Source organism: Plutella xylostella, chromosome 22, assembly GCF_932276165.1.
Source record: "Plutella xylostella chromosome 22, ilPluXylo3.1, whole genome shotgun sequence".
Classification (NCBI taxonomy): Eukaryota; Metazoa; Arthropoda; class Insecta; order Lepidoptera; family Plutellidae; genus Plutella; species Plutella xylostella.
The window spans coordinates 12,393,410-12,404,229 of record NC_064002.1 but is presented as its reverse complement, the minus strand read 5'-3'; the positions used below and the strand labels follow the sequence as shown (position 1 = coordinate 12,404,229).

At 37.6% G+C, this 10,820-nt stretch overlaps 1 non-coding gene across 1 annotated transcript; it reads left to right on the top strand.

Moving 5' to 3' along the window:
* The first annotated feature begins 2,090 nt into the window (after positions 1 to 2,090).
* Trnav-aac lies at positions 2,091 to 2,163 on the top strand. Its single transcript has one exon. It is a non-coding gene; the product is annotated as a tRNA-Val (tRNA).
* Positions 2,164 to 10,820: the final 8,657 nt, after the last annotated feature.

The window sequence follows — 10,820 nt, the reverse complement described above, 5'->3', positions numbered from 1 at the left end:
ATATGTATAAACTACTTATATACTTAATTCAAGTTTTTAAGTCCATATTATATTACAGATGATATTTTATCCATTGTGATACTGATCTTTACATTCTTTACTGATTTCTGTCAAAGTAGAATGATTTGTAACTAAATAGACAGACTACTAATGACCTACTTCCTATCTAGATATTCTAGAGTTCCTCACAAATTATGTCTATACCTAATTACTTAGAGCAATTTTGTTTTAAACAAAACGAATTATATCTGCATATTCTCATAGATAAGTAATTATTATAAAATTTACTAAAGTTACGAAATATTTGAGAATAGTTTTAAGTTTTAAATGAAATGTGCAGGATATGTGGCTGTTATTGTCATTGTTTATATACAGTGTCGACTGTGAGATGAGATGAGCCGGCGCGGCGCGGCCAGACTCGAGTGCGCGACTCACGATGCTGGATCTGTTAGCAGCGGGCAGCGGGCATGGCGTGGCCACTGTGTTGATAACAGCATAGCTACCCTTCGGTACTTACTGAAGTCGAAGTACTCTAGCTTCACAAAGAAACAAACCAGAGCTGTGCCGTGCAATCAAATATCGAAACGTCGAGATTAGTTTGTGCGGCAGCGCTGCTAAACTCTTTCACAGCCCCCCAGACATGAGACCCCTCGACTCTGACCCCGCGTTGAGGCAAATATTTTATTTAACACATATTTATTATATCTTAGAGTAATGTTATCTAAATATTCATACAATATCCACAATGTTACTAAATGTTAGACACTCGTCAAAACCTTTGACGTCAAATGTAGTTTGTTTTAAAATGATGAAATAATAAAATAGTTTACTTGAAATGTCCTCATGCATATTTTAATTTGAATCCATTAGAAGCCTCCTGAAGTCCCGACGCAGGTTCTTACTGTAAAGATAATGAATTAGCCGACATTTCCTGTTAAATTAAGTTTCAGAATCAAAGCAGCCGTGCCACTCCGAGGCCCATTGTGAGTATAATCTAAAATTCATTAACGTTTTGTCGCGAGTACAATTAGCATAATTCATTCAGCAGGGGGGGGGGGGCAAAGAGCATGATTTAATAAAGTGATTACCGGGAGCCGACGCGGCGATTGGTGAGAGACTTTTAAAGCATTAATCTTGCCCTCCGAGTGCAGATCATAGGCCCGGAGCCCGCAGTAATGTAATAAAAGCGACGACACTACAAGAACTACATAAATTGCCTTTGGGCCTTTAGTTATTTCCTAGGTAGGTAAGTTCTCTCATCTAGTTTAGTGTGATAAATTCCACTTAGGAATGGCATGGAACCTTGAAGTAGTAGGTAACTATAATGATAACGTTTTGCTGCAAATTAAAATATAAACTTTGATGTCAGCTTTTCATAATCAATCGGTTACTGGTCGCAAATTATATTTTTCGCTCGAGATTGTTGAGAAGGGAATCGCTCCGGGCCCGCTCGGATCAAGTGAGCGGCCGACAGACGACGGACACGCACAAGAGCTAAAAACTCCTTTATTCTCCTTCTTTGTCGCAGTTAATTCATTATGACCGCGATCTCTTTACTGCGCCATTCAGCGAGGCACAAAGAACTAGCTCTCATTACGCTGGGTAATTCCAACAGGGAACTTTAACTGGTAAAAGTATATCTTTGTAGGTATCAATCTGGGACTTTATTATTGGTTCGCTAAGCGTACAAGGTACGTACCTACCTTCTTATCATCTAAGTACATCAATCTGTTGTCGTAGGTATCATTGGTAGGTACCTATGTAGGTGGGTATTTCTGGTTAGAGATATTTCGTATTAGTATCGGTGATGGTCACGCAGATGTGAAAGTAAGCCCAAGCGAGCATGTCGGGAGAGGCCGGCTGCGGCACTCGCCCGCGCCCGCCATTTGAATAGCCGCCGAATGTTTTATGCAAATGTACGAATATATTGTGATTCGATGTTTGCACAGTCGCGCCACACCCGCCGGAGCTGATTTGTGCAATTTTATTGCTATTAAAAGTGTAATTTAGATAAATCCTATCAAATTATCACGATAAGGCAGATTAAGCGGTGCTGCAGTATAAATAATGTTTTGGGCGCTATGGATATGGTTTCCGTGGTGTAGCGGTTATCACATCTGCCTAACACGCAGAAGGCCCCCGGTTCGATCCCGGGCGGAAACATATTTTTGTCGTGCGGATTTCGGAATTGCCAAACGCTTTTAACAGTTGTGTTTGTGTTGCTAACATTAGATGAAAAAAATGAAAAAATATTTATTTAAATTTAAGATTATGATACAAAAAGTATAGGTTGCAGTGTTTGGTAACAATTTAAGGTGGTGATATAGCAAGGGCTACCACACTAGGCTAGGCCTGTGTCGTGGACAGCCAGTAAACAGTTTAACAATTTGTTTAAATATAGTCAGGTGGCGTAGTTTAACAATTTCAAATTTAAAATGTCTTAGAATGTAAAAAAGTTAATAAAGGAAACAAAAACAAAAATAAAATAAAAACAGTTTCTCAATTTAAGTAACAAATATCTTAAAAACTATAAAAACAAAACCTTAAGTAGGTAAGACTTAAAAATTAGTGCAGTATTTTAAAAATAATCAAAGTAGTTAAAATTATAAATCAGAGTGGGATGTGGATACCTAATTGAAAAATAAAACAAATAGTGTTGAAGTTATATCGTATTTGTATAATATATATAATATGTATATATAATATATATTATATTATATATATTATGTATATGTATATGTATGTATATATGTAAAATGTAAGGAAGGCAATGAAGATAAGTAACTACCTATATATAAGTTATTATGTTTAGTACCTATGTCTATTCTATTCTATGTTTGGTATGATTTTAATATGTTTTCAGTTTCTTCATAGTTAAGGTTAGAGAGCCATCGTTTGGTTTTCTTTTTGGCTTCATGTATTGTGTCGAGTTTTATATTTATGTGAGATTGGATTTTATTATATATATGGGGGTGTAGGTACTTGCTGAATCTGTGAGCGAAGTTGGTATTAGTACGAATAGTTGGTAGCTTGAAGGTCCGACGAGAGAGTCTGTCATAGTAGTCAGTAGAAGAGATAGATTTACGATGTTGAGATAAAGTGACTTTAAGGATGAACAATTGCCTGATTGAGAGAACTCCACTTTCTTGGAAGAGCCTAAAGGTTGAGAATCTTCGGGGTTTTTTATGCATTACCTTGAGTATGGATCTTTGGGCCCGTTCTATGGTTATCATTTGTGATTTTGTGGAGCCACCCCAGCATGGGATACAGTAACTTAAGACAGATTCGCATAAGGCGGTATATACATTTTTAAGTATTTGCAGATCAGCACTGTTTCGTAGAAGCCTCATTATATTGATGAGCTTTCTTGCTCTATTTGAAAGAGCGGTAATATGTTGAGAGAAAGATAGTTTTTCGTCAATGATGATGCCTAAGTACCGAAGAGAATCAACTCTTGTGATGGATTGGCAGTCACAGTGTTGAGATCGGTTAATGCATTTGGTTGAATGAATTTTTAAAAACTTTTAGAAACTTCAAATTCAAAACGATTTTAGAAACTTCACCATTACCTAGGTACCTATACATTGATTGAAGATACCTAAGCCACCTTGATTAAGAGAAGATATCTTGACTAGCAGCTTTAAATATTGTTGATAAGTCGGTACGAATTTTAAAAGCTGTTAGTTTAATAGGTACTTATCTGTCAAGGAACAAATAACTCAATTCCATGGATGCCAACTAGCAATAGTGGATCAGTAATGTAAGGAGTTCGCGATCTCATAAGCAAGTTCAGCCGGTTTACCGCCGCTCCCAGCTTGATTAAGTTAAGCCGCTTCAATAACAACACAAGACCAAGTTGCACAACAACAGAGCAGCTCGCGATCGCTGCGAGCAACAACAATAGACATAACTCTTGCTGCAGTCGGTTAAAAATACCCGCTCAGTGGAATTAGTATCTGCGCGGGGCGCGAGGTGCGGGGGGCGGCGGCGCGGAGGATAATTTAATTTATTAAGATGCGATGCAGTGAAACAAAGGGGTGTGCAAATTAATCAGCACTGGTGCTGTTGCGACTCAGCCAGCCCCAGTTGCAGCCCATGACTTATACAGTCGACAAACAGCTGGGCACGGTTTGTATCGGTAGGGAATCAGACTAGCGTTAGAGGGTCAATTGGAGGTTGCTACTTCACCGAGCATTATGTATATTAGGCTGTTTTAAAAAATAAATAAATAAAATCATTTTATTTCAGGCACAGGTCCCATAGTTATACATAATATATACATTTAAAACATCAAAATTTACATTTAACATTCATTGTTACTTAATTTACAATTATAAAGTAAGCAATTAAATTAAATTATTATTAAATTGTTATAAACAAAAATTATGAGATTTATTTAATGTCATAGAATTGAATCGAATTAGTTTGTCAGAGAGTGTGGTACAAATTGAACAGTTTGATTAGGCATTTTACATATTTTATCATTAGTCTTAAGGCCACAGAACGGTGTGGTTTTTTGGTAAACAGTTACAAAAATAGTTTTAATAATTTCATTATTACAGTTAACAATTCTATTGTGAAATGAAGGTGTAACATTACGCATCAAGGCAAAGAAGTCTTTGACCCCATTCGTGGCAAACATGGCAGAGGCACTACACCGCCAGGGGAGTTTCAGCATACATCGAAATGCATTATTATACTGAACACGCAGAGTGTTTATGGCACGCTGGGTGTAGTTCCACCATAGCTGACCAGTGTAGAACGCCTGGCAGTAAGCCTGAAAAAGGGTTATGCGAACCTGAATCGAGCATTGAGAAAAAACAACGTAGGTACGGGATGGTCGCCATTTTCCCGCGTCTCGCGAGTAAGTACTTATATTCGTAATTCGTTCTATCATAATTATACATATGTATGACCGCGTGCGGGGTAATCCCGCAAGTTTTTAAAAACAGCCTAATGCTTGAGATAAATATGAATATTCTTTTAAAGTTATGATCGCTAGGAATTGGCGAGGAATATACCTAGTGGACTAGCCGAATTGCCTCCCGCGTTGTTCTAGATCCTGCACTGCTAATTAAAAACCACGGGCTGCATCACTATCACTACTGGGATTATTATATTTAAACAAAATTTAAGTACTTTCGATAATTAGTGAATTATCTACCCGCCGTGAAAACACCGCTGATAATAATTGGAGTTTTAATTGAAAAAAATATAAAATAATTAAAATAAAATTTAATAGGTTTAATAGGTCACTTTAATAAGCAAGACATTTTGATCTGCTGGTTATTTCAGTACAGCTAATCATGTAACTTATACAATAAGAAATAGGTAAAAAGTAGGTACTTACGTTGGAAACTAATAAGACGCAAGCATATTTCTATTGAATTATCGACTAGAGTCGACAATATTCGTGATTCACAAAGAGGTCCGGGTTCGATGATGTGATGTTCGGTACATTGTTGTAGCACCGCCATGCTACATGAACTAATAAGAAAGCTAAGTAGTACGACGACTAACTTAAATGTATGCCATTATTGTTAATAGGTATTATATTCTTTTAAAAGAGAGATCTCTGAGGTGGTAGAATTTCTCCCCTAACAGGTTTGCATACTTCCTTAGATACCCACAGCTAAGGTAGATATTATAGTGCACTTAAAGCGCGCTGTGAGGGCTCGTATGGGGAGGTAATGCAAGCGAGATGCGTTTTCGTACAAAAGCTAAGTGGTTTACGGAGTTACCGACGTATTTTTCATAACATAATGTTTAAACAGCAATATCTTGCTTCCTGTGGTTGCTAAACAAGTTAACATTGCTTTGGAATGTTATACGTAGGTACTTACAATAATACATAAGTACTTATACAATTACAAGTGTTTATAATTATAATATTTTCAGGACTTCTTTTCAAGACTGACTAAGTAGATAGTTAAAGTACCACTTAGATAAGAACATACATGTTAATACAAATGAAAGCAATCCACTTACTTCTCACTCTCACGCTTCTTTACTCCACAATCCAACAATTACTTAGAACAACGCAACGTTGTCACCTCGTAGCGATCTCATTAGGGTTGCCAGCTGCGGCGGTGCGGTGTGGGTGTCTACTACCGGCACGCGGCCGCACGCTGCGTCCGTGGCAACCCTGCGGTGGCCGCCTCGCCGCCGCTCGGTTACAAGTGTTGAGAATCGCCGCGTGCTGTCTGCAATCACATTATGTAGAGGCGCCAGCTTGTTTCTCTGTGAATATGTTGGTAAGTGAGAAATTCAGGCCCTCAGTAAACTGCTGCAGAATGCTGCCATACAGAGATTGTTTAGTAAAAAGCTTAACTTTAATTTCACATGACCACTGCGCAAATTACGAGTGGGGCAATCTTCCATAATCTGTGAGCTTTGCCTTTTTTACCCTGTATTGGTGGGTATAACATAAAAACTTAAAAGCATAAAAGCGTACCAACAACAAAACAAAATTGTTTACCTAACTTTCCAAAAACGTATCCGAAAATTCAAACTCACTAAGGTATTTACTGTTATCAATTGTCTTACTTAACCTTAAACTCGCAGGCAAAATAAATAAACAAATTGTGTTGTCGTTGTCATCCTACTGAAGACGAGAAGATAGGACGAGGCGTTCTCACAATTACCATTTAGATTAAACATAACAATAGCACACGAGGATGTAGCAACGATTCGTGTGGGCTGGTGGATTCCGGCCACTGTCGCTGCTCGGCCGAGAGTCTCTGAAGCCACTAACTAGATCTCAAGGTGCTCAAAAAGTGTCTCCTCGAGTGACGTACCCAATGTCCACAGAATCATAACTAGTCACTACTTTATGGGTAAAATGTAGGACAGATATGTACCGTAACGAAACCTGAAATTGTATCAGAACCTCCTGCAGTTTGACTGGTAGAAAATGCTTTTAGTAAAGTCCATCTGATAGCCCATAGTCAACTCTTTGTAAATTGTGGAATAAAAGTATTAATAATTTTTGTTTTTACTAATAACAAATTCACAACAATTAAGTTACAAACTTGAAGTGATGTGATGAGCAGTGTCTGCACCACACGAGCATCCACTGAGAACAGCACACGAGTGCGAGCCCCTTTCATTACTGCGAAGTCACCCGACCGTTAATTCCTGAGACAATTGTCTTTTCACTTAAATACCGGAGTGTACCGGGAATAGTGGATGTGGTACAGTGGGCCGCGCGCACATGTGTCGCCCCCTGTTTGTGCGGCGGCTTAAGGACGGCGGAATGGCGAGCGGATCACGCGCGGCTGACGATACACACTGAAGCTAATCTAGTTGCAGTATCTGGTTGAAATACGGAAACTTTCTCGGTGACTGTTTGTGCAACTTCTTTCGTAAATATTAAAAGCTTAATTAATTGGATTTTGAACTTTAAATGGCGGGAGTCTCTATTATGTATAAAAGTTTGAAGTTCAATAACAAATGTCAAACACTTTATTATTTATAATTACCAACTTGCACTAGGTACGTATGGTACAAGTGAACAATTGATAATGTATTAAAACAACTTGAGGCTGATGTGAAAAGTTAATAGCACTCGTAATTTAACACGGATTTTTCGGGATATACGGAATTAAATGTGCCTACGTAATTACGTATTCACGAGGTGACACTGTTCCGTGTACTTGTATGTACAGTACCTACATAACTATATGTATGTAGTCGGTACACAAGAGCGGACATTCGTTTACACAATTTAATGTGTGAATAATGACGAGATTTAAAATTACTCTGTAGGTATACTTTAACACTTGAAATCACTTTATTCATTGTAAACTATCTGTTATTGTTTAATGTTTACTAGTAGTGCATTTCGGTTTTTAGGGTTCCGTAGCCAAAATGGCAAAAACGGAACCCTTATAGTTTCGTCATGTCCGTCTGTCCGTCTGTCCGTCTGTCCGTCTGTCCGTCTGTCACAGCCGATTTACTCGGAAACTATAAGTACTACAGTGATGAAATTTGATGGGAATATGTGTTGTATGAACCGCTACAAAAATATGACACTAAATAGTAAAAAAAAGAATTGGGGGTGGGGCCCCCCATACATGTAACTGAGGGATGAAATTTTTTTTTTCGATGTACATACCCGTGTGGGGTATCAATGGAAAGGTCTTTTAAAATGATATAAAGTTTTCTAAAAAACATTTTTCTTAAAGTGAACGGTTTTTGAGATATCAGCTCTCAAAGTCGTAAAAAGTATGTCCCCCCCCCTCTATTTTTATAACTACGGGGTATAAAATTATAAAAAAAATAGAGGTGATGCATGCTAATTAACTCTTTCAACGATTTTTGGTTTGATCAAAGTATCTCTTATAGTTTTTGAGATAGGTTGATTTAACTGTAATTTTGATTTGCTGCTACGGAACCCTTTGTGCGCGAGCCCGACTCGCACTTGGCCGGTTTTTATTACTATAATTGAGTCCTATGATTCCTAACTAGCGTTTATTTACTTAGAGTTTTAAGAGTATAGGTAAGTACATATTTAGGTACTCCGAGCTAAGGCAACGCCATACCTTACTTATCTAATAGTATTTAATACTCCTTGTTTTGAAACAAATTAATACTTAAATCTCCTTTTCTTTTAAAAATATGATTCGATTATGATATACAGAATAACAAATTAATAATTGTTATTAATGTAAGATGTAAGATGTTTAGTGTAGTGTTGTAATTGACTCACAAGTAATCGGCCAGCAACAACATCGCTCACTTGTTTTCGGATACAATCCGAGTGAGACAATCACTTCACTTCATTTGTCTCATCATTTAATTAGCTGCTCATCAATATTCACCCCTCGCGCGTCGTGATAGCGTGTGTATTGGCTTAACGATCGACGACGACTGACTACAGAAAAGAAATTGGTTTACCAAGGCGGAAAACGAATAAAAAAATTAGACTGTAAAAATTTTAAAAACCTGAACGATAGAATCGGAATATTTGGAATGTTAATTTTTATTAGTATTATGCTTCCTTTCCCGGAAATCTCGATCCGGTTTTTTATTTCTTGTGTCTTTTAATCGGTGTTAAGGGCCTGTACAGGGTGACGTGCCCCGCCAAATTTGGGTTTTCAATGCTCTTCACACAGCACACGCAGTGACACGCACACATGTAAGTTTGCACAGTGGGTCGATAAACTTTTACTCGCCAACTTTATTGACAATTATTTTCAAGTAGTGATTTGAGGGTAAGTTTAATTTTTAATTACACTGGTAAGCACCAGGAAAGAGTAGAAATTAATAGGGGTGCCACTTTTCTCCATATTCGGAACCCGATTAGATTTCTAAACAAATGTGGTATTTACTTGTAGAAAGGTAACTACAGGTATTAAAGTGTAGATAATAAGTTATACTAAGGGTATACTAAGCCGAAAGGGGATGACTCAAGGGGTCATTCTGAACAACTTTAGTTCTACGAGTTTTGCAAAAACGCGAAAAAAAAAATTCGTTTTCCATGGTAAAAAGTCACGTGTCAACAAAGTTTCTATGATAAAGGTTTTTTTTGGTTAATTTTTAAAATTCGTAGAACAAAAGTTCAGAATCAGTCTCACTTGTTTTAACCCGACTGCCGAAGGAGGAGAGTAATGTTTTTTGATTGTATGTATGTATGTTTGTAAGTATATTTTTTGGTGGCAGAATAATATTTTTTCATATTTTTAGAGTTTCGTACCTCAAAAGGAAAAAAAGCAACCGTTAGAAGATGTCTTTGTTGTCCGTCTGTCTGACTGACTGTCTGTCACTGCCCTTTTTCTCAGAAACGGGTAAAGATATCAAGCTGATATTTCGCATAGATATGAGGAGTACCCAAAAAAAATTGGGGTACTCCCTCTCCCATACAAGTAAATTGGGGCTGATATTTTTTCCGGTTATTTTGATGGTGTAGGTAGGGTATCGTTGAATAGGTCTTTTAATATAATAGGTATAAAAAAAGGTTAAAATATAATTATTTGGCTTTTACCCTTAAATTTGGGGACCACACCACAGACAAATCCTAATTTAAAAAATGATTTCAATAGATGGCGTGATTTTATGTTGGGTAACTCAGAATAAGAAGTGATGATATCTCAGAATAATGATGGTTAATGGTGCTATTCCGCTAAGCATCGAAACCGGTGGGACGCTAATGAAAAGTGGTCATGGAAATGCACCAGGGTAGACCCTGCTCCTAGAACAAGGCATGAGTTTGTGCTTTGTGTGCGTGAAAAGCGAGGATGGAAACTTTGAATATTTTCTTGATTTTTTTATTATTGATGCAATAACATATAATTAGTATTATTCTGAGTTACCCACCGAAGTCACCCCGTGGCAGGTTGACTAGATAGGTACTTTTGCAAATCACGCCATATATCGTTGTTTTTATTAGTGGCTACTGTCTATAGAAGAAATTCCGTCATTGACAATTTTACGTTACGAATGAATTTAGTAAACTCAGTAAACCTAACTAATCCAGAGGAAACCTAAAATATCTTTCTCTCTCTCTCTCTTGAAAAACATACTTAATAGCCCAAACTCGTTTCTATTCTATTCTCTGTGGGGGTGTAAGTACCTGCACCTGGCTCTCTCGAGTGGAACCTTTGTGCATATCCCCAAGGTCTAAACTGCCTTCCTAAGCTTGAACCATTTCCCACCACGCTGGTCCACTGCGGGTTGGTGGGTTCACATATCTAGATGTGCTAAATCTAGATATGCAGGTTTCCTCACGATGTTTTCCTTCACCGTTAGAGCGATGGTATACATTGTACTTAAGTTAAAATAACTCATTGGTACATGTCAGCGCCGTGATTCGAACCCGC